Here is a 24,884-nt window from a genome sequence, read left to right on the forward strand (position 1 = left end):
AGACATCAAAAACAAAGTTAAAAGACAAGCACAGTTTCTTTTAGAACACATGAAGCTGGAAAAAGCAAGAAAACAAACTCTCCCATAGGGCCTCCAGAAGGGAATACAGTCTTGCAGACACCTTGATTCCGGGACAGTGAGACCTGGGTCAGACTTCTAACACATAGAACTCTAAAATACTACATTTGTGTTGATTTAAGGCACTAAGTTTGTGGTAATTTGTTAGAGCAGCCATAGGAAACTACTATAATGACTTACCTCTGCTGATTTCCAAGCATTAATCTTGAGGGGTAGTATTTCCTGGGACGACACACTTCTGCTAGGCAACTGAGTGTCTTGACACTGCTCTTGTTTCAATCCTGCCTTGGAAGTGTTTTCTGTCAACAACATAAAGCTAAGATTTTACTTTGACAGGAAATAGTAATGTTTTCACATCAGCTCACAATTTTTAAGTTAATCACTTCTGAAGATCCATTTTGTCTACAAAATATACATCATGTGCCAATGGTTACCTATGACTATTAATCATTTAATATATCCCTTTATCATAATTGACGAGTTCGGACAGATTTTAAAAATACAAATTCAATTCTAGCCCTTTCTCCCATCAATGATTCAATTTTAAGTTTTATTATTTGAAACATTTTTTAAAATAAAGTATAATATAGTGTAGAAAATAGAGTTTGAAAATGCAAATTACTCAAATGAAATTTTAGCAAAGCAGGAATGACAATTATAATTATTCTAATAATATTTAAAAGAACTTTATTCCTGCAGTGTGAATTTCATGTGTTCTAGGCAAAATTAGTCAGAAATGTATAGATTATTTTATAAAAAGAAAATTGAAACAAAATTTAAAAATTTAAAAAAGAAATGCCAATGAAGATAAGCTGATGTATCTGTTTATATATATTTGCTGAATTTAATGTTTTTGTAGTCTTAATATCACTTTCCTTCCTATGTTAATTACTATGTAAACAAAAGTATTAGCAGCAACTATATTTCAGCATATTATTGGGGACCACAAAAAGCATAAGAAATCTATCTTCAAACTGGTATATGCACACCTCTGGGGGTACCTGAAGACTTCCCAAGTCTAAGTACATAGATAGCTTTATGGGCATAGATAGCTTTAAAGGACTCAATTTCCAGATGCACAAGTTCTGTATATATTCTTACCAAAAACTGATCTGCCTGAGAATGCAACTGTGTAGAAGCATCTGGCTGGTTCTTTCCCCTTTCCCTTTCATAATCAATTTTCTCCGACTTTACAAAGAAAGACATTTTCTTTACCCATATTATTATGGTGCATCTTCCCTTAAGATACAAGCATAATTGTCTCTAAGGCACCAAACAATAGTAAAAACGACTGGTATAGGGAAGCTTCCTTTAATCAAGGCATGAAAAACCCAAAGTAGAGCTTCAAAGTTTGTCCTGTCTTATACATATTTCTTTTAATCGCAAAGCATGGCACAAGCAACAGTTCTTTTGGTCCACACCAGGATGTGTGGTACTCAGATATATCATAGTGTGGAGGAGCAGGACAGTTGATAAGTCTCATCTAATGTCCTTGTGCTTTTCATTCCTCAGTACTGTCGAAGAATGCATCGTTCCTGAGTAAGAGTCCCATGACAGAAGAGCACAGAAAGCATCAGAGGCAGGGGCACCTTATTTCACCAACGCAACACACTTAGGGCAAGTCTTCATGCCTTAGCTATTTATCTTAAGAAAACTAAGGAGTGTGAATACAACCAGAGTGATGTCTGGTTACATGTTTATTTAAATAATGTTAGATGTTTTCTGAAAGAAACTTTAAATCTGATTCTACTGGTTGTTTTCACAATGAGGGCCGACTTTGACAACTAGGTAAATATGGTAAATATTCTCCAATAATTGAATGAAACAAATCTGCAGTTCTGAAGACTTGATGAAAATTCATTTAAAGCATATGACACAATAAAATCACTTTCTCAAAAAATTTTGTATTGACGGGTACACTGCAATTAGTGTTTTTATTTTTCCCACACATTCTGAGTATATTGGGTTAAATTAAAATGTAACCAAAATAATTAATAGTCATTTGATAAATTTTAGCAAAAGGTTTTTGGTATTATTTCCAGAAATTGAGAACATAAATTGCTCCCAATGACTGTTGAACAAATCTTTTTCTAAGTGGGGTGTTTCCAATCCTTTGCTTTCAACAACATTAAAGAAAGATCTAATCAAGTTAACAGTTGACAAGAGATGAAAAACATTTTTATAATAAATCACTATATAATTTTTGGCATATTATTTGGAAAGAATTCATAAAATTAATTGACATTGCTATAATAAAACACCTTCTATTCCCCACCCAATTCTAGGTGAACAAATCTTCTCAGCATTTACATCTCTGAAAATGTAAAACAGAAACAGAATTTATGCTAAACCCTGTTTATTTCAAGGAATAAGTAATATTCATATATGGGTAAATGAACAGTTCCATGTAGCTCATAAAAAATATGTCTTTCCAATAAAATTTTATTCTTTATGTTTAATAAGTACTTAACCACATTTATGTGGTTGTTTCTTTTTTTAAATTTTTATTTATTTATTTATTTTTGGCTGCATTGGGTCTTCGTTGCTGCGCACGGGCTTTCTTTAGTTGCATCAAGCGGGGGCTACTCTTCGTTGCGGTGCACGGGCATCTCATTGCGGTGGCTTCTCTTGTTGCGGAGCATGGGCTCTAGGCGAGCAGGCTTCAATAGTTGTGGCACATGGGCTCCGTAGTTGTGGCATGCGGGCTCTAGAGCACAGGCTCAGTAGTTGTGGTGCACGGGCTTAGTTGCTCCGTGGCATGTGGGATCTTCCCGGACCAGGGCTCGAACCCATATCCCCTGCATTGGCAGGCAGATTCTTAACCACTGTGCCACAAGGGAAGCCCCCATTTATGTGGTTTTGATCGACTTTGTACTAAAAATAATTGTAACAGTAAGTCAATCTAGAAGAACTACTTTGCCACTTAAAGCCTCTTGTCACAGACAATTTAGAAAAATAATTTCAATTTATATACATATTTTATGTAGAGACAACTTACAAGCATAAACATACTTTCTATCAGGATAAAATTCTGTGAGGGATGTGGAATAGATACATGACTTCAAGGAGAAAAGGGAATGATGTACAATGTCCAATAATTAAAGAAGACCATGTATTGTTTCAAATGAATGACTACAGATATGAATCACAATAGTATTTATATTCCTTTAGATGCTCTTAAAAGACTCATGAAAGTTTTGCTTGTTTTCTTTTCTTTTGTCTTTAATGTCAATATTTTGAATTATATCCTTTGCATTTACTATACTTAAGACAAAATTTCACACGTCAGTTAAAAACATATTAGGAGGCATATAATTTTTCAAAATCATTTTAGGAATTATACAAGAAAAATAGCCTGGTCCTTGCCTTCAAAAAGTTTATAGCCTGACTAGTGAGATAAGTCTAACATACAGAGACTTATGGGAAAAAATTAGAAGAGAACAATTATAGGTCAAACTTTCTTAAAATAACTAACTTTAGGAATAGAAATTCTAAGGAGGAAAAAAAATCAATGTGTACCAGAGTAATCAGAAAGAGCCTCAAACAGGAAGTAAAATGTGAAGAAGGCTTTGAAGGATGGCTAGGATCCTGATAAATACAGAGGGAGAAATTATTCCAAGCAGAAGGAACTACATGGGCAAAAGGAGCAAGTATGATATAAGACAAAGATGCTGAAGAATAAGAACTTTGCATTTATGGCTCTAACTTTTCATTTTCTTGTAACTTCACATGAAAATGAATAATTAAAGTGAGCTTATTTTGGACTTGGAGATTTTATAAGTAATACCGGCAAACAGCAGTAGTTTGAGGCTTAGATCATCTATGTACTTTCAAGTGATTTAATGAGGAACTATCTTTATTATCACTCTTTGAGCATTCAGCAACAAATTATCCTTGAAATGATATGGACTTAAGTTTTAGACATCACAGAAGTAGATTAATAAAAATTTCAGGAAGTCAATTGTGAAGTAAAGTGTGAGGAAAACTGAAGAATAGTAAGGATTGTGAAAGAAAAAAATATCTTGCATATTTGGAGATGCATTTTAGCCTAGAATAGCTAAAATGTTTTAAGCCTATAATAAATTATCTTATGGAGCAAGAAGGAAGGCAGTTAGAATATACTGAGTGTACAGAAATTCATTTAGAAATTTACTTTAGCATCAGCACATCACTGGAAGTGAGGTGTGCTTAATTAAATTAGGTGATTACACAACATTGCTTTCTGGGTTTTCACAAGCAAGTGGAGGGGGAGAACACACTTCACACATTTAGTTCCTTAGTGGAAATGAAGTACCCTGTATATCACAAGCTATTTATCAATCAAGACTGTGAAGTCACAGTCAAGGAGTACTAGTATGTGAATGAGAAACCTCAAAGGAAAAAGCGAAGATGCTGCAGGAAACGATGCTATTGAGTCATTCGAAGATGAGTGCTTAGATACCACGGCTGTAGGTACTTGGCAGAAGCTATCTGGAGAGAAGCTATAGATCTCATTGAGCCTGTATCACTAGATAATACCACAAAGCAGAACTGGTGAACCCTTTGATATTTCTCAGATGAGATACCAAACTGACGTTCAAACTATCAGACATTAACAATGTGACAGCACATTTTGGAGTTGAAACCCTCCATAAATACCCAAACTGTTCTATGTATTATTTAGCATCTACTAGACATTGTTGCTATGTATTGACAGTGTCCTTTTAGGTGTAATTGAAGTAAACTAAGTCATTTACCTAACAAAATTAACTTTTAAAAATGAACAAGTATATCTATCATAGAAAACATTCATGGGCTAATGAAGAACTGATAAGATTTCAAAGCCTCAGAGTGATTAAGTTTATATTTAACTTTTGCAGAATCATGAGTTTAGAACCTTAACAATTTCATTATCTTGGAGCAAACTTACAGAAAAGATGCAAGAATAGCACAAAGAATTCTCATCCAGATCCACCAATTGTTAACATTTTGTCCCATTTGCTTTATAATTCTCTCCTCATTTATGTACGTATCTTTGTCCTATATCATAAATCTTGAGGCAAAGCCATTGTTGTAGGTTGGATTCCCCAGGAAACAGACTCCGAGACCCAGATTTGTACGAGGGGATTCATTAGGGAGTACTCTCAGAAACCACATCTGGGAGTAGGGAGGGAGGCAGGACTGGGCCAAGGGAGAAATTCAGCTGGGATGCGTTTGCAGCAGAGGCCTCAGCCAATCCTACTAGGAGCTCTGGGGCTGGAATGGCTCTTCACCGTTGTCCTGCCTTGAAGCAAAGGGGACGGCCCACTTCCATAAGTCATTGAAAGTAGGTTCTCTCAGGGACAGGGCATGATCTTAGGGAAAGAGGCTTTCTTTAGCTGTTGGGAATTTGAAGAGAAGAACTCAGCTGAGACCCCTCGGGCACCAAGTCTCCCAGCTGCCGAGGGAATAATTGCCTTGATCTTGAAGTGGGCATGTGGGAAACGCCACAGCATCCACTACCTACGGCACCTCCATTATTCCGCTTTATTACTCTGCTCCTATTTACTCATGACAAATACTTCAGAGGCACAGGAGATAGGATGCGAGTATGATAAATCTTTTTTGAAAGGTGAATTTTGAAATTAGTGGGGAAAAGCATGTTTTTTTAAAAAAATGAAAACAGAGAAAGGATAAAGAATAAGAAAGCAGAGATGTTTAAGTAGATTTTTTAAATTAAATTGGAAATAGGTAGCTAATAAATAATGAGAAAGGACAAACTTTTGTTTCAGGAGATCTTTTTGTTTGTTTGTTTGTTTTTGTTTTTGCAAAGTAGCATTTTATTTTCTAACTGGATCTTTGCCGGAAAACACATTCCATGAGCTAAAAATCTCCTCATGGACACTGGCCTAATGACAAACTTCCTAATAACGGTAATTAAAAGTTCCTTTGAAAGTATAACCTCTTTCTTGAGTCATATTATTCTGGGAAAAATGAAGGGTGGATGAGTATGTGTAGAAATCAGGTCTTCAGTTGTGAAAATCTGAGTTGTACACGGAGAGAAAGCAGTAGGGGAAAGGCACACTCCCCCAGGCCTGAGCTCAGACGGCGCCACTTTCCTCCTCTGGATCTGAGCCCCGGTTCTGCTGCCATTCCTCACCCCCTTGATGCCCTGAGGCTCTGGGCGGAGGGAGGGGCCGCAGCTGTGGAGGCCGGTGTGTGCACAGGGAGCACCCGAACGCCTGTGGCTGAGCAGCTGCAGCTGCGTCCGGGGCCACCCCGCCCTGCGCCTCATCCCAGAGCCAGGCTCTGCTTGCCGGACCCTCAAAGAAGCAACATAGGGTCAGGAGAGACTCAGGCCACGATGCCCAGGAGCAAGAAAGCCTTAGTCTCGCAGGACCTCAGCACTCCAAACTCTCTATGGCTGCCGTTTCGTATGTTTCAGGAGATCTTAAAAAGGGAGTTGAGGCAATTTTATTTCAGCATTTTGCTAACAATAGCATACAAAATTTGAGACACTGCCAGTAGTTCTTACTCAATAATAATGGTAAACAGGAAACCCCACAACTGTATTACATACTCAGCTACAGGGACAAGAAGAAATGAACAGTCCCTACAAAAGCAAGTCTAAATATTCAGTAGCTGACTCCTGAGTTAAGGTAACAGAGTAAAGCTGCAATACAGAGTTTCCATCACAAAATATTGAATACTTCATGAGATGTTTTTCTTAAAAGTCAAAACTAATCCAGAGGCAGAGTCAAGATGGCAGTGTGGGAAGATGCAGAGTTAGCATCTCCCCACAACTAGGGCGACTGCCAGCCGCTGGTGGGGAACTCTGACGTCCAAGGAGACGGGAGGAACCCCAGAGTGAACCGGCAGGACATGGGGGGGACTCAGGGGGGAGGAGAAGTGGAGGCCAGACAGGGTTGGCACCCCTGAGGCTGGGGAGATCAGGAGAGGCAGGCGGGAGGGCCCTCCAGGAGGAACGGGAGAGAAGTGGAGGGCGATTGCCCTGCCCACTCGAGTCCAGGAAGCCTGCTGGGCTCCCAGGTGAGGTCCCCTGCCCTCTGAGACCAGGGGTGAGGGGCACGCCTCAGCCCCTTCTGTTCCTTGAGCCTAAGCCCCACCTCCCACACCCCTCAGGGCCTTTTCCAGCCCTGTGGGTCCTAAGCATAGGCCCCAGCCACCACGTAAATATTGCCCTTGCTTAGGCCCCGCCCTCCACGGTCAAGGCCTCCCCCCCTTTTTTTCTTTTCCCTCCTCCTCTTTTTTACTATTGTGGTACTGATGTACGTTCCAGTTGTTGATTCATCTATATTTTTATTTTTATATTCTTTCTAACATATCTGGTAGTTTCCTAGTCTAATTTTTTTACTTTGTTATTGTTCTTTATTTTTTTTTTTTTTTGCCGCCCCACATGGCTTGTGGGATCTTGGTTCATGAGCTGGGGGTTGGGCCAAAGCTGTTGCAGTGGGAGCTCTGAATCTGAACCACTGGACTAACAGAGAACCTCAGACCCCAGGGAATATTCATTGGAGTGAGGTCTCATGAAGTTCCTCATCTCAGCACCAAGACCCAGCTCTACCCAATAGCGTACAAACTCCAGTGTTAGAAGCCTCGAGCCAAACAACCAGTAAGACAGGAACACAATCCCATTCATTAAAAAAAAAAAAACAGAGACAGCAAAAAAATATGTCACAGATGAAGGAGCAAGGTAAAAACCTATAAGACCAAATAAATGAAGAGGAAATAGGCAATCTACCTGAAAAAGAATTCAGAGTAATGATAGTAAAGATGATCCAGAATCTTGGAAATAGAATGGAGGCACGGATTGAGAAAATACAAGAAATGTTTAACAAAGATCTAGAAGAACTAAAGAACAAACAGAGATGAACAACCCAATAACTGAAATGAAAAATACACTAGAAGGAATCAATAATAGAATAACGGAGGCAGAAGAACAAATAAGTGAGCTGGAAGACAAAATGGTGGAAATAACTGCCAAGGAGCAGAATAAAGAAAAAAGAATGAAGAGAATTGAAGACAATCCCAGAGACCTCTGGGACAACACTAAACGCATCAACATTCGAATTACAGGGGTCCCAGAAGAAGAAGAGGAAAAGAAAGGGTCTGAGAAAATATTTGAAGAGATCACAGTCAAAAACTTCCCTACATGGGAAAGGAAATAGTCACCCAAGTCCAGGAAGCACAGAGAGTCCCATACAGGATAAACCCTAGAAAACACACACCAAGACACATGTTAATCAAACTAACAAAAATTAAATTCAAAGAAAAAATATTAAAAGCAGCAAGGGAAAAACAAAAAATAACATACAAAGGAATCCCATAAGGTTACCAGCTGATTTTTCAGTGGAAACTCCACAGGCCAGAAGGCAGTGGCAGGATATACTTAAAGTGATGAAAGAGAAAAACTTACAACCAAGATTACTCTACCCAGCAAGGATCTCATTCAGATACGATGGAGAAGTCAAAAGCTTTTGAGACAAGCAGAAGCTAAGAGAATTCAGCACCACCAAACCAGCTTTACAACAAATGTTAAAGAAAACTCTCTAGGCAGGAAACAAAAGAGAAAAAGACCCACAAAAACAAACCCAAAACAATTAAGAAAATGGTAATAGGAACACAGATATCGATAATAAACTTGAATGTAAATGGATTAAATGCCTCTACCAAAAGACACAGACTGACTGAATGGATACAAAAACAAGATCCATATATATGCTGTCTACAAGACACCCACTTCAGACCTAGGGACACATACAGACTGAAAGTGAAGGGATGGAAAAAGATATTGCATGCAAATGGAAATCAAAAGAAAGCTGGAGTAGCAATACTCGTATCAGATAAAATAGACTTTAAAATAAAGAATGTTACAAAAGTTAAGGAGGGACACTACATAATGATCGAATGATCAATCCAAGAAGAAGATATAACAATTATAAATGTTTATGTACCAATACAGGAGCACCTCAATACATAAGGCAAATGCTAACAACCATGAAAGGAGAAATTGACAGTAATACAATAGTAGGGGACTTTAACACCCCACTTACACCAATGGACAGGTCATCCAAACAGAAAATAAATAAGGAAACACAAGCTTTAAATGACACAATAGACCAGATAGATTTAATTGATATTTACAGAACATTCCACCCAAAACTGGCAGAATACACTTTCTTCTCAAGTGCACACAAAACATTCCCCAGGATAGATCACGTCTTGGGTCACGAATCAAGTCTCAGAAAATTTAAGAAAACTGAAATCGTATCAAGCATCTTTTCTGACCACAAAGCTATGAGATTGGAAATTGGTGACAGGAAAAAAACTGTAAAAAACACAAATACATGGAGGCTAAACAGTGTGCTACTAAATAACCAAGAGATCACTGAAGAAATCAAAGAAGAAATTTATAAATACCTAGAAACACATGACAACGAAAACACGACGGCCCAAAACCTATGGGGTGCAGCAAAAGCAGTTCTAAGAAGTGAGTTTATAGCAATTCAATCTCACCTCAAGAAACAAGAAAAATCTCAAATAAACAATCTAACCCTACACTTAAAGCAACTAGAGAAAGAAGAACAAAGAAAACCCTAAGTCAGTAGAAGGAAAGAAATCATAAAGATCAGAGCAGAAATAAATGAAATAGAAACGATGAAAACAATAGCAAAGATCAATAAAACTAAAAGCTGATTCTTTGAGAAGATAAACAAAATTGATAAACCCTTAGCTTAGCCAGACTCATCAAGAAAAAAAGGGAGAGGACACAAATCAATAAAATTAGAAATGAAAAAGGAGAAACCACAACTGACACTGCAGAAATACAAAGGATTATAACAGACTACTACAAACAACTGTATGCCAATAAAACGGACAACCACGAAGAAATGGACAAATTATTGGAAAGGTACAATTTTCCAAGACTGAACCAGGAAGAATTAGAAAATATAAACAGACCTATCACAAGTAATGAAATTGAAACCGTAATTAAAAATCTTCCAACAAACTAAAGTCCCGGACCAGATGGCTTCACAGGCAAACTCTATCAAACATTTAGAGAAGAGCTAATACTGATCCTTCTCAAACTCTTCCATAAAATTGCAGAGGGAGAAACACCCCCAAATTCATTCTACGAAGCCACCATCACCCTGATACCAAAACCAGAAAAAGATATCACAAAAAAAGAAAACTATAGGCCAATATTACTGATGAACATAGATGCAAAAATCCTGAACAAAATACTAGCAAACAGAATCCAACAGCACATTAAAAGGATCATACACCATGATCAACTGGGATTTATCCCAGGGGTGCAAGGATTCTTCAATATATGCAAATTAATCAATGTGATACACCACATTAACATATTAAGGAATAAAAACCATATGATCATCTCAAGAGATGCAGAAAAAGCTTTTGACAAAATTCAACACCCATTTATGATAAAAACTCTCCAGAAAATGGGCATAGAGGGAACCTACCTCAACATAATAAAGGCCATATATGACAAACCCACAGCAAGCATCATACTCAATGGTGAAAAACTGAAAGCATTTCCACTAAGATCAGAAACAATACAAGGATGTCCACTCTTGCCACTCTTATTCAACACAGTTTGGAAGTCCTAGCCACAGCAATCAGAGAAGAAAAAGAAATAAAAGGAATACCAATTGGAAAAGAAGTAAAACTGTCACTGTTTGCCAATGACATGACACTATACATAGAAAATCCTAAAGATGCCACCAGAAAACTACTAGAACTAATCAATGAATTTGGTAAGGCGGCAGGATACAAAATTAATGCACAGAAATCTCTGGCATTCCTATACACCAACAACAAAAAATCAGAAAGAGAAATTAAGGAAACACTCCCATTTACCACTGCAACAAAAAGAATAAAATACCTAGGAATAAACCTGCCTAAGAAGGCAAAAGACTGGTACTCAGAAAACTATAAAACACTGATGAAAGAAATCAAAAATGACATAAACAGATGGAGAAATATATCATGTTCTTGGGCTGGAAGAATTAATATTGTGAAAATGAATATACTACCCAAAGCAATTTACAGATTCAATGCAATCCCTATCAAGCTACCAACGGCATTCTTCACAGAATTAGAACAAAAAATTTTACAATTCGTATGGAAACACAAAAGACTCTGAATAGCCAAAGCAATGCTGAGAAAGAAAAATAGAGTTGGGGGAATCAGCTGCATAGCACAGGGAGATCAGCTGGGTGCTTTGTGACGACCTAGAGAGGTGGGATAGGGAGGATGAGAGGGAGGCTCAAGAGGGAGGGGACATGGGGACATGTGTATGCATATGGCTGATGTGCTTTGTTGTGCAACAGAAACTAACACAGTATTGTGAAGCAATTATACTCCAATAAAGATCTATTAAAAAAATATATTAGAAACCATCAAAACTGCTTTATCAAGGGATTTTGCCCTCTTTTTTAAGAGCCTTCGTGCACAACTACCCTCAGTGGGATAGGGAGGGTGGGAGGGAGGGTATATTGGGATATATGTATACATATAACTGATTCACTTTGTTGTACAGCAGAAACTAACACAACATTGTAAAGTGATTATACTCCAATAAAGATGAAAAAAGAAAAAAAAAAGCTAATCCAAAAAATTTACAGTAGCAATCTGACATGGAAACAGATGTACCTAAAGGTAATTTTAAAAGAAAAAAATAAATAACTGGTGGCCAAGGAAAGAAACAAAATCTAGGACATCCCCTCTCTCCCAAAGGTGATACCGATGAGTTGACAAGATTCTGAGATTTCTCATCAATATTCTCATATCTGGAAAAAAAAGGGAACTGAATGGACAATGCTATTTTCCTTCCTTATGACTGAAAAGAGGTGGAAACAGCTAAAGAAAAAAAATAGGTGTAACAGAGTTAGTAAATAAAGATGCTGACACTTAAATGAAAGTGAAAGCCATAGTTTCACATTAAATTGGGTGAAGGATCTGAAGTTGAGGGTCTCTCCCCACCTGATGGGAATGGGGCACATTTCCCAACTTGATAGAATGAGCAGGATCTTGTACAAAAGACTCGGAAGTCCCATATTCTAAACAAGGTTGCATATGGCCTAATGAAGGCCCCCATTCCTCCGTGCTCCAGAAAAGTGGATAAAATAAATAGCCCACAAACCGCAACTTGGTGGAGAAAACAAACTGGTCTCAGATATGGTACAAAGAGTCAAGAAATCACACCTGAGCAAATAACCAACAGAGTCTATTGTGCTATACAGTACCTCTATTAACGCATTTACTTCTTACAAGAATTCTGTAATAGGAGCTGTATTATCCCCATTTTACAGAAGATGAAATTGCAGCATGAAGTTTTAAGTAGCATGTCCAAGGTCATACAATCCACACAATCTGAATCAGGATTCCAATCCAGGCAGTAGGACTCCAGAACCTGAGTGCTTAACCAGGATTCTCTATTGCTTTCAAAACAGTGCCTAGTCAGAGCTGCCTGAGCATCATCAGATGTAAAGAAATGACCTGGCAACTAAACAAATACATTCCAGTAGAAAAAAAGAAAAGAGACGAGGAGTAAGAGAGCGAGAGATGGTATGCCAAAAAAAAAAAAAAAAAAAAAAAAGAGATTCCAAATGTAGAAGAAAATGTAGCACAAGGAACAGAAGGAAATTCCTCACAATATGGCATTAGATGGTTTTTGAAATTATTGTAAATTGTGTGTTTTCATATATTTCATTTTATAATTGTTTGTTGGTACTATATAACATCACAGCGTTAAGCATTAAAAAAATATGTTTCCTGGCCTTACATATTTCCTCCTCTCTTTTAGGAAATGCTTTCCATATCTCCTTCCTATTTTTCAAATGGGCTGTTCTTCTTGTTGTTTTTCTTGTTTTTTGTTTTTTGCGGTACGCGGGCCTCTCACTGTTGTGGCCTCTCCCGTTGCGGAGCGGCCATGGCTCACGGGCCCAGCCGCTCCGCGGCATGTGGTATCTTCCCAGACTGGGGCACGAACCCGCGTCCCCTGCATCGTCAGGCGGACTCTCAACCACTGCACCACCAGGGAAGCCCTGTTCTTCTTGTTTTATAGGAATTCTTTATATATTCTGGAAACTAATCCTTGTGAGTTATACGTGTCAGAAAATTTTCTCCTAGTTTGTGACTATGTTTTTCACTTTTTTATATAGTGTTTTTTGATGAGGAGAAAATTCTTAAATTTAATATAGTTTTATTAGTTTTCTATTGCTGCCAAAAATTACCACAAACTTAGTGGCTCAAAACAACACCTATTTATTATGTCACAGTTCTGTAGGTCAGAAGCCCAGGCAGGCTTGACTGGGTTCTCTGCTTTGAGTCTCACAAGGCCAAAATCAATGTGTCAGCCAAGCTGGACTTTCATCTGGAGACTCAGGGGAAGAAAACACTTCCAGGAGCATTCAGGTGGTTGGCAGAATTCAGTTTCTCATGGTTGTAGGACTGAGGTTCCCATTTCCTTGCTGGGTGGCACCAGGGATCACTCTCAGCTTCTAGAAACCATTTACATTCCTCATCACTACATCTTCAAGCCAGTAAGGGTGCATCAAATCCTTCTCACTCTTGGAATCTCTCTGACTTCTTCTAACACCAGCTCGAGAAAACTCTGCCTTTAAAGGGTTCATGTGGTTAAATTAAGTCCACCTGGATACTCCCTTTTTGACATATAATGTAACATAATCATGGGAGTGATAATTCATCATACTTCACAGGTTATGCTCACATTCAAAGGGGAAGGCATTAAATAAAGGTGAGGGTCATTGGGGTTTATTCACAGAATTCTGCCTACCACAATAGTCAAAGTTATAAATACTTTTTTTAAAATAGTTTGATCATTTTTGGTTATGTTTAAGAAATTCTTCCCTATCCCAATGTGAAAAAGATATTCTCCTATATTTTCTTCTAACATTTTGAAGTTTTATTTTTTCACTTTTAAGTTCTTAATTCCTCCAGGATTTGTTCTTGTGCATGATATGAGGTAGAGACCTAATTTCATTTTTTTCAATATGGATAAATAATTTCCCTGGTATTATTTATTAAGCAGTTCATCCTTTCCCCACCAATGTGAAACGCCACCTCTGTCATACACTAAGATAACATAGTTGCCCAGGTCTGTTTTCAGGGCTCTATAGTTTGTTCCATTGGCCATGCACCCATCCCTGCATCAATACCACACTACCATGATTACTGTTGCTCTATTCTTGTTATCTAGAAAGGCAAGCTCTCCACCTTATTCTTCTTCAGGAACATTTTGGATATGCTTGAGCTTCTGATCCTTTCAGATAAATTTTTGGAATCAGCTGATCAAATTCAATTTTTGAATCCTTTGGGACTTTGATTGTAAATGCACTGAATCAGTGATTCTCAACTGGGGGCAATTTTGGCCCCCAGGGGACATTTGACAATGTCTGCAGACACTTCTGGTTCTCACAAGAGGAAGGGATGTGTGCTAATAGCATCTAGTGGGTAGAGGCCAGAGGTAATGCTGAACATCCTACACTGCACAGGACAGTCCCCACATCAAAGAATTATCTGACTTAAAATGTCAACAGTACCAAGCTTGAGAAACCCTCCACTAAATTTATGCAATTTGGAGACAACTGATACTTAATATTTTTGATTATTTCAATAAACAATTTATTTTGACCTTACAGCCAGCCATTTTGTTAAAACTCTCTTATTATTTCTAATATGTCTGTAGATCTTTTCAAGTTTTCTGTATGAGAATCTTTTCATCTGCAAATAAATTTATTTCTTCCATTTCAATACTTATGTTTTAAATTTCACTTACTTGTTTTATTGTCATGGCTAGAACCTCCAGTATAAAACTGAACAGAAGGAGAATGGGAACTTTTTCTTCTACCTGATTCTAAATAGAATACCTCCACATTCAAACGTATGGAAATTTTTTATTTACGTTTTTAATACTCAAACTAAATTGCATTTTTGCTAGAAAAAGTGCTCTGTGTGATACAGATTCTTTGAAATGTTAAGACTTTCTTTATAACATATAATCAATTATAAAATCCATACTTTAAAAAATGTTTTATTTACTTATCAAAAATTGAGAGATTTTGAAATCATCTACTATAATGGTAGATGTTTCCATTTCTTCCTGTAGTTCTACCAATTTTTGCTTTATATGCTTTGAAGTTATTTTATTGGTTATATTCACATTTAGAAATGTTATGTCTTCCTGGGGAATTAAACCTTTTATCATTCTCATTAATAATGCTCTTGGCTTTAAATTCTACTTTGTCTGATATTAATGTAGCTATACTAGCTTCCTTAGTATAATGCCTGGTTTATCTTTTTCCACCCACTTGCTTTCAACCTTTATGTGAACTTATGCTTGCAGCATATATATATATCTGGATTTATTTTCCCCCAATTTGATAATCTCTGCCTTTTAACAGATGAATTTAACCCACTGATATTTATTGTGATTATTAATATATTTGGACTAATTTCTACCATTTTACTTTTTTATTTCCATTTGCCCCACTTTATCTACGCTTCTTACCCTTTATAAAATTAAAAACTATTTTTCATTCCATTTTTTTCTTGCTACTTTGGAATTTACACACTCTACTTCTCTTCTTTTAGCATTTACCCTTGAAAGTTTATCATGCACATTTACCTTTAAATGTTTAACATCAAATAATATCCTTACCCATTTCTCAAAATATACAAGGAACTTAGAATACTATAATTCTGTAGACCCACTCCCATGGTTATCCACTATTTTAGCTGTCTTTTTTTTAAACTCGAAAGTTAGACATTATTATTTTACACAGAAAGTGTTTATTTTATTTTATATACATGTTGACTATTTGTTAATCACACCCCCTTACATCTCCAACCATTCTTCTGGAATAATTTTCCTTCTCTTTGAAGTATATTCTTTAATTATAGGTCTCATGGTGGTAAACTCTCAGTTTTTGTACTTATCTGAGAATGACTATTTCACTCTCAGCCTTGAATGATAGTTTTGCTGAGTACACAAATATAGGCTGTTATTTTCTCTCTGCACTGTGAATATATTGTATCACTGTCCTTTGGCCTCCATTGTAATGGAGGAGAAGAGTTTACTTTTACTGGCATGGTCATTGTCATTCCTCTGTAGATGTATCCTCTATGTCTAAACATTGCTTTCATATTTTCTATTTACATTGGATATATCCTCTAGTTCACTAAATTAAGTTTTTTATTTCGATGGTATTTCTCATTTCTGTAAGTACCCATTTTTCAAATTCATACATTCATTCCTAATAATCTTTTTTTTTTTTGAAGTAAAACAGTTTTAATTCTTAAGAGTTTAGTTCAGTCCAAGAACCCAGGCTGTGAGAGACATAACTGACATTTGAATAATTGGATTAATTTAGAAAAGTGCAAGTCTGGTTTTGACAGTTGTGCTTTTGTATATTTCTTTTTTAAAGATTTTATTTTTTAGAACAGTTTTAGGTTTAGAACGAAATTGAGAGGGAGGTACAGACATTTCCCATATACCTCCTGCTCCACACATGGATAGCCTCCCCCATTATCAACACTGTGATTACATCCTTTATTTATTTAAATATTTAAATACATAGTTCTTCTACATTATGTATTCAACCTTTCTAATATCTACAGTCTGTGGGGGGCTAGATATGTTCTTTGCTAATTACTTCCTCCTGTGTTTGGTGAAACAGATTGTGAGCTCATTGCCTGACTTTAATTGGTGGGAATCCTATGGACCTAACTTGTGAATTGAACACGTTTTCTTCTTGCAGAGAGAACTACCCAGAATCAATTCAGCCCCCTCTTGAGGGTCTGGGTTCAGCACAGTAATCCCATGCTTTCCTTCCCAATGCTAGAGGCAGGCCCAAAATTCATTTTCTTAACTACTAATAACTGCCCTTAAGCAACTCAACCTCTGCAGTCACCTGCAGTGTCCCACAGGCACCAGCTCCAAGTCACTTTCACCTGAGCTCACGTGTCCTGTTCTTATTTCATTTACTTAATTTAATTAATTAATTAAAAATTTTAGAAGAAGAGATCCTTAGGGACTTCCCATACCTCTGGTGAGGCCAGAAATGTCTCAGTGTATCATTTCTAGTCTTTGATTGTTGTGCAATAAATGAGTTTCTTGGAGCTCCTAGTAAGTGTTATTGCCAGAAGTAGACCTGAAATATTTGTAGTGAAACTTAGCATCTAGTACAATTCCATTTTTATAAAAACAATTTCTTTCTAGTTATTCATCTTTATACCTATACGTATGAATGGATAGAAAGATGCCTAGAATTTATGTTCATCTGATATTAATTATGGCTATTTCTCAGTGATGGGATTGGAAGTGACTAATTCTTTACAATGGGCCTGTATTTTTTTTTTTTTACAAGAGGGATTTTTCTGAAACAAAAACAAAAGAAGAAAAATAAGCAGACTAGAAGCAAATATTCTAAGATGTTAACAGCAGTTGGTTTAGGGTGGGTAGGGGTATAAGTTATTATTATTTTCTTTTTTATACATTTGTTTTTAAATTAAAAAAAAATCACTGCTTGAACATTCACCAACGTAAATGTTTTAGTAGCAACCACCATTTGTACCATAAGCCCTGCCATTGAGACTGTATGTGATAAGGCAACCAAGTACGACTCTACATCAAGTCTCTAAGTACAAAGTTCACTGTGGGAAGTAATATCAACACTGGTGTTTTCCTTATAAAAGTATGACAACTGATTAGCAGCTGTGTGACACTTCTCCAGTAAGATGGTGATCTTGACACATGTTATTTTGGTAGGATGGTAAGAACTCAAGCCTGGCTGGGTTCAAGAACGAACAGAAAAAGAGAAATTGAGCATAGCAGGCTTTTTTTGAGAGTTGAGATGAAAAGGGGCACAGAGAAATGGGGTAATAATTGAAAAAAGAATATGGGGTCAAGAGAAGGTTTTGTTTTAAGATGGAGGATCATATGCATGTGCTTGATTAAAGGACATTATGGATTATATGATCTAGTTTTAGCTGAAATAATCTTCACCGATGGACAAGTGGTTTAGAGATTCACATAGTGAAATGATGCCGGATTGAAAATAATGCCAAAATGCAACAGCAATGAACAAGAAAATGGCAGAGTCTACACTTCTAGCCACAGTAGAAGCTGTTGATCAGCCACATCATGGGGTTCAAAATAAGGGAAAGCTAAGCGGATATGAAAAGAGGTCAGCGCTGTCCTCCAATCAGTAATATTAAAGAGACTAATTGAAATACAGGTTTCTATCTCATACCATTATTGAACCTCTCCCATGAGTTTATTGTGTATGTTGCTCTCTGTGAGGTATCCTTTCCAACTAATATGATATTAAAATCAATGAAAAAGTTTTAAAAAAAGTATGACAACTACTTTGAAGTTTAACTTTTGGTCCAACAGGAATCATATACCATTTTTAGGGAAATACTTCCATGATGTAGAATGTTATTACATTTACCATAGGCCAGAGTAATCCTTCTCTAATACAGGTAAAGTTCCATTGCAAAGAATAATGCCAGTAAAGAGCTCTTTATGGAAGATTGGATGATCCACAGAGGTCATGCTTTGCTGGTCTAGTTGTAAGCAATGTCTCTGGTGATAGTTTTTATAATTATTACCTCTAAGGAAAGGACCTAAGTCTGATGCTTACAGCTCAGAGAAGCTGAGTTACCACTGTGCTTTATATAGCTTTCTGCCTTACCAATCAAGATGCAATTATCCTTCAGCTCATCTCTTCCTTCGAACAACAAAATCATTTAAACAAAAACTACCCAAGCTATCTACCAGAATTAATTAACATGGGGGAAACAACCAGGAACAGGTAAAAAGAAGTAGAAGTAGTGATGTGTGTATAACACCTTCTCTAAAGTACCTTTTTTTCCCTTGCTAATTCACCACAAAGAAGTGAGGCACAGCTGTTTCAGCTCTGGATCCTAAAGCCAGGGTATCAGATTTCTAGCAATGCATTCAATTTTACATTTCATTATAACTAAATTATTTAGAGGAGTCTTTAAATTCCTTCTGATGGAAATTTACCTGTATGATACCATCACTTGCCTCCATTTTCTCTAACTCAAATGTTAGAGTCATTTTCAATTTCTCCCTTTCTTCTCCAATACATCATCTACCTACCCATTTCCTTTCTAAATTCTGTCTTTAAACATTACCTGTCCCTCATTTCCATAACCCTAGATCAGGTCCTGGATACCTGGATTGAAATAACTGTCTCTTATAAAGCTTCCCTCAAATTTGTATCTCCTTCATGTCTACACAAAGCAGTAAGAATTATCTCCCACCAACAGCTGTTTTCAGGAATAAGAAAGCTAAGTTCTGTGACTAAGCTAAACATCCCTTCTGTTCTCCAAGGCCTACAATGGATCCTAGTTGCAAGTCATATCAAATTGAAATTTCCAAATACTGTTCATTATGTCCTTTATAAACTGTGCTGAGTACTCTCAACTATCTGCCCACATTTTTCTACATATTAAAATTTATATTCTCTATGCCTTTTAATCTGACAACCATACGTTACCACGATTAATTCATTTCTTGTATTCTTTCCTACTATGGTAGGGACTATTTGTTGTCTCCTATATTTATTCTCTCCTTCTTCCTTAACAATAGATTTTCTTTCATCTGGGCACATGTTGGTTCGTATAAAGACTACATTTCTCAGCCTCTCTTAAAGCTGGGAGCGTCCATGAAACTAAGTGCTAAACAGTAGCATGTAAGCCAAAATGTCACGGGCAACTTCCCATTAATGTCCTTAAAGGGAAAGGGCATTCATATTTTCAACCCCTCCTCCTTCCTACTGGCTAGAAGGCAGATGTGATGGCTGGAGTCAAGCAGCCACCTTCCACCTAAAGTGGAAGCTACATGCTGAGTTTGGTGGAGCAACAAGACAGAAAGAGCCCTAACATCATGGAGAGCCATATCAATCCTAGAATACCTAGTTCTGGATTATTTTAGAAGAGCGAAATTCCTATTATGTTTACACCACTACCAATTTTGTGGCCTAATACTGTCACTTGTGGGTGCACCTAACTTTAACTGATCTACCGACCTCCAAATTTTCATTTGCTACTTCTTCTAACCCATTAATAATGCCCACCTAGTAAATTTTCTTATTTTCCCCCCACCCAACCAAACTGTCAGTTTTCTTTCTTCTTTTAAAATACAGTTTCAGATTCAAATGCCTACGTGGATATGGTTAGTACTGCCAAGCTTACTTACTCTAATTCCTCTTTTTTGAACACAAACACGCACATCTATATGTCTACTATGTATGTGTATTATACACAGTAATGGATAAATGAAAATTTAAAATAATGTAACAGATTTTTAACAAACTTACTACAGTTTTATATCCAAACATTCACTACTCACTTTAAATCTTACTACAGATGCACTTCAACGATGCTCTCACTCACCAAAACTCTTTTTGAACACCGTTTTTGAAACAGACTGAAAGCCCATCACTAGATATAACCTCTATGAGAGCAGAAATACACCCAGTTTGCTTACCAGGCCTAGAACAGTGTCTGGCATATAGTAAGTAGGTACTCAGTACATGTTTGTGGTATGAAAAAAAATTAATTGTAGCAAAACTTCATTTGCAAGTAGATTGATTTTTTTTTAAATAGTCAAAAGATATTCAGAGCTCAGCCTAGTGAATAAGAAGCTGTTATCAAGTGGGGAAATACCATTTTGGGTTTTTTAAAAGCAGTGACTATAAAGCAATAAGCTAGATTTTCTTATATGGATCATAATAATGGCTCAGAGTTGAGCTAGTTCTGTAGCAATTTAGGGACTCATTTCCTAAGCTTACAGTGAAGTGAGCCAAGCTTGCTCCCGTTTCAGAGCGTCTGCACCTGCTGTTCCCTCTGCCGGAACACCCCAGATATACCTGGATTGTTCCCTCACCTCATACAAGTCTCTGTTTAAATATCTGCCTCCTCCAAAAGGCCTTCCCTCCCTACCTGACCTAAAATAAAGCATCCCTGTCACTCTCTGTCCTGTCACTGCTTTTCTTCTCTTTATAGGACTTGACACTATCTGACATAATATTTTATATCTATTTTGTTTATGTGTGTTTAATATCCATCTCTGTCACTAGAATATTTGATCCATGATGAAAGGGACTTTGTTTTACTCACTGCTATAGCTCCAAATTTCTGCTAGATATCCAAATTTCAAATTATAAATTTAATAAATATGTTTATAATGAAAGAAAAGAAGAGGAAAAGAAATGGAGGAAGGAAGAACAAGAAAGGTAACAGAGGTAGCAAAAGAGGTGAAGAAACTCTAGATGAGTCATAATTGGTTATTTTACTCTGTTACTTTTTTCTAGTATCAGTTTGAATTTAAGGCTTCTATGAGAAAATTTCAGAATGTGTCTCTTTCGAGATTTATTTCAAAGTACTGGGTACCCTAAAGAAAGAGGTTCCGTGACTTTCAGAAGCATTTGGTTGGTATTTACTATTGTAATTACAATGCCCACCTCTTTTACTATCTTTCAACTGCCCCAGTCCACACAAGTACAAATTGAGTGAACATTTTTGAGAACTTCTGACTTACAGTAGTACTTTAACGATTTTTAGCAGGATGGGTTTGTGTTGGTATTACTATTAACATTTTTAAATTTCAATATTTAACTGACACTTGGAATATCTCTCTTTCAAGATGTTGCTTAATAGAATTACATGATAAAGCTGGGAGGCAGGCCTTTGAAAATGCTTTTAACTATGTTACTCCTACTATGCCCCTCACTTACGGCACAAAGTGTAGTTCCTTTCAAGGGACAGCTACGTAAGTCACATTTCATTAATGTTTTTGCTTCCTCAAACTGTCCATTCTTTACACACAATTTAATAACAGGGTTTGTACTAGAGAAGTTAGAGCAAAATGACTTTCCTTTATGTTTTAGCAAATTCAGTAGAAAAGATAACTGCATTTTCCTGCTGATTTCTATTATAACATTATAAATAAGTGCCTTCTTTTTCAGGTTCAGTAGTCCAGATTTAAAGTTTTAGGCAAAGGAAAGGGTTATATAACACAGGGTATTGTCCTCGAAGAGTTTTAGAGCACTTTCAGAATTTTGAGGCACATTTTTTTAAAATGTCAATTTCTTCATTTGGAGGATCAAATAGTGCAAATGCACACACAACCAGACCCCTAGTCTCAGAAAACAGTTCTTCACTCTCCAGTTATGATTAACATCTTAAAACTGAATCACGATGCCAAATAGGGTAGTCACTAGTTTCATACCTTTAAAGTTCAAAAACATTTTATTTGAATCCCAGATAAACACATTCAGAAAATAGTCATAAAATTTTCTACTGAATAGTATCTTTCATCATTGTTCTCTACAGTATAATGTCTAATACAGTAATAGTAGTACTAACACAGTATTAATGCTTCAGTACTAAAACCTAACGTTTTCTATGTTTTAGCTGTTCTTAAATGATACCTATTGCACTCTAGGCCAATGCCCATTATACGCACTTTTATTATGTAGCCTTGCCGCCTTAAGAAGCTTATACTTCTTCTCTGAAGCAGGGATTTCTGGTGCAGGAGCAGAAGCACATGCTGTTGGTGAGTTACCCGTACCAGGTAATCTTTTAGGAAATGTCACAGAGTAGGAGGTACGCTGTCTAGTCCGACATGCTACTCTCCTCTCTCTATGCAGCAACTGTTCATTCGTCAGCAACGTTATAACTTGCTTAGACTTTTCCCGGATATAATAACCTGAAAAATACATTAATTGGGTTAGAAAAGAAAATATTAATTAAGGCTACAATTAAGTTTTATTCTAAAGAAAATTAGGAAAAAATGAAAATGTAAGCAAAGCAAAATATTCTCTAGCAAATGTAGAGGGAAATTTAAGTTTCATTAAATTGTCAATAACTGTACTCCTTTTCTCATGCTCTAAGAAGTAAATAATCATATGATGAAATCATATCACACATTGACATTACATTTTTCACCTTAAATATGGTATTGGATTTTCCTTTTGAAAGCAATATATACTCTTCAATAAATCAAACAATACAGGCATACAGAGGAATGAATCAGATCTAGATGTACTGACCTAGATGTATGACCATGACATATGGCTAAAGATTTAAAGTAATATGCATAGCATGATCCAAATTTGTAAAGCATAGGGGAAAATAAACCATTATATATGTAGATAGAAGAGAGAAGCAGATAGAGAAATACAAAGATGGGTGGATGGATGGATGGATGGATGATGGATGGGCAGGTGTACCCACAACATTGTGTATATACACAATCAACATTGTGTATAACTTAGGGATACAATTAGGGTAGGACAAGGGAGGGCAATTGGCTTGTCTCTGACATAACATCCTATCAAAATAACATGATGCCATTAATAGAGTGCCAGAGGACAGTCTAAGACCAGCATTCTAATAATGCTGCTGTCGTCCTTAACCATCGGAGTGACTCTGAGCCAGTTAGGTGGTCTGTCTAAGCCTGAGTTTCCTATCTGAAAACTGTATACCTGTTCAGGTTAATTCACAGATATAAAATTATACTCATTCAAATATATAGTATTACTAGTACTATTCTCAACCATCTCCCATGAGAAATGATAAAGGAAACACCTCTCCACATCTTGGGACCAACTCATATTAACATCTCATGTCTTCCAGAAGTAAACTGAAAGTCCCTAAAGATTCACTACTATGCTCGTTTTGGGCTCCAAGTGTGATGAATTAAAGCGTTAATATTTCCAGCTATAATTTACCAGTAGTGGAAGTAGTGAGAAATAGTCAAATTCAGGGTATATTTAGACGGCAGGGGCCACCAATGTTCTCTAAGTGCCAGTCATTTCATTAAGATTGATATGGACAATGTCAAAAACCTTTGCTCAAGTTGCCATCTTTTCCAAGATTATTTTATCTAATCTCACTTCTTAGCCATTTTTTCCTTCCAAACTTCTCTGATAACTGCTTTAAACCACATCATACTCAGCACTCTTAATTTCCTATGATTGGCTTGCAGTCAATAACCAAAAAATCCCACGTGTTTTGGGTTACCACTCTGCTGCATGATAGAAGCCTGCTGTGACTATCAGTCTTTGGGGACAACACACCAGATACTACCTTCTCCCGGATAATTAACATAGTTTGATTTGGTGGGGGGACTTGCCTTCCCATTCTTTGCTTCATGACTCATCTCCTTCCACTTTCCCCCTCACTCCCTCTACTCCAGCCACCTTGGCCACCTTATTCTGCAGTCTCACCACACTCTTTACCTCCTTAGAGCTGTGTGTTGGCCGTTGCTTCTGCCAGGGACTCTTGGCATGACTAGACCCCTGATTCATTCAGGTCTCTACTCACATGTCACCTCCTCAGAGAAGCTTTCCTTCTGTCCATCCTCTCTAAAACAGCCTCACCCCCATCACTCTCTATTCCCTTACCCTGTTTTACTCTTCAACCTGGCACTGATCACTACCTAATACTGTTCTATATAGTTATCTGTTTACTTGTTTATTCTTTTCTCGCCTAGAATACAAGCTCCATGAAGGCAGAGACTCTTTAGTGTCTAGAAGAGTGATTGGCACATAGTAAATGCTCAATAAACATTTACTGAGTGAATGAATCAATAAAGGAGCAAATGACCAAAAAAGTCTCAGTTTTCTCCTTGACATAATACAAGTGGAGCCAGATAGATGAAAAATACTAATTGACAATTTATAACTTAGCTGCCTGAGAAAGTTGCTTGGCCTGAAATAATTTCTTACAACACTCCTAATTAG

The 24,884-nt window shown here is 36.9% G+C and overlaps 1 protein-coding gene across 1 annotated transcript in view; it reads right to left on the minus strand.

The window, feature by feature from the left end:
• The window catches only part of ENTHD1 (ENTH domain containing 1), an 80,090-nt gene extending 59,587 nt beyond the window's left edge, over positions 1 to 20,503 (minus strand). Inside the window, exons 1-2 of the mRNA XM_049693924.1 lie at positions 20,486 to 20,503; positions 259 to 377 (exon numbers count right to left, since the gene is read on the minus strand). The gene's annotated coding sequence lies outside the window, so the exon portion shown is untranslated. The remainder of the gene's footprint in view (positions 1 to 258; positions 378 to 20,485) is intronic.
• Positions 20,504 to 24,884: the final 4,381 nt, after the last annotated feature.

The sequence above is a fragment of the Orcinus orca genome, chromosome 11, assembly GCF_937001465.1.
Source record: "Orcinus orca chromosome 11, mOrcOrc1.1, whole genome shotgun sequence".
In the NCBI taxonomy this organism is placed as follows: Eukaryota; Metazoa; Chordata; class Mammalia; order Artiodactyla; family Delphinidae; genus Orcinus; species Orcinus orca.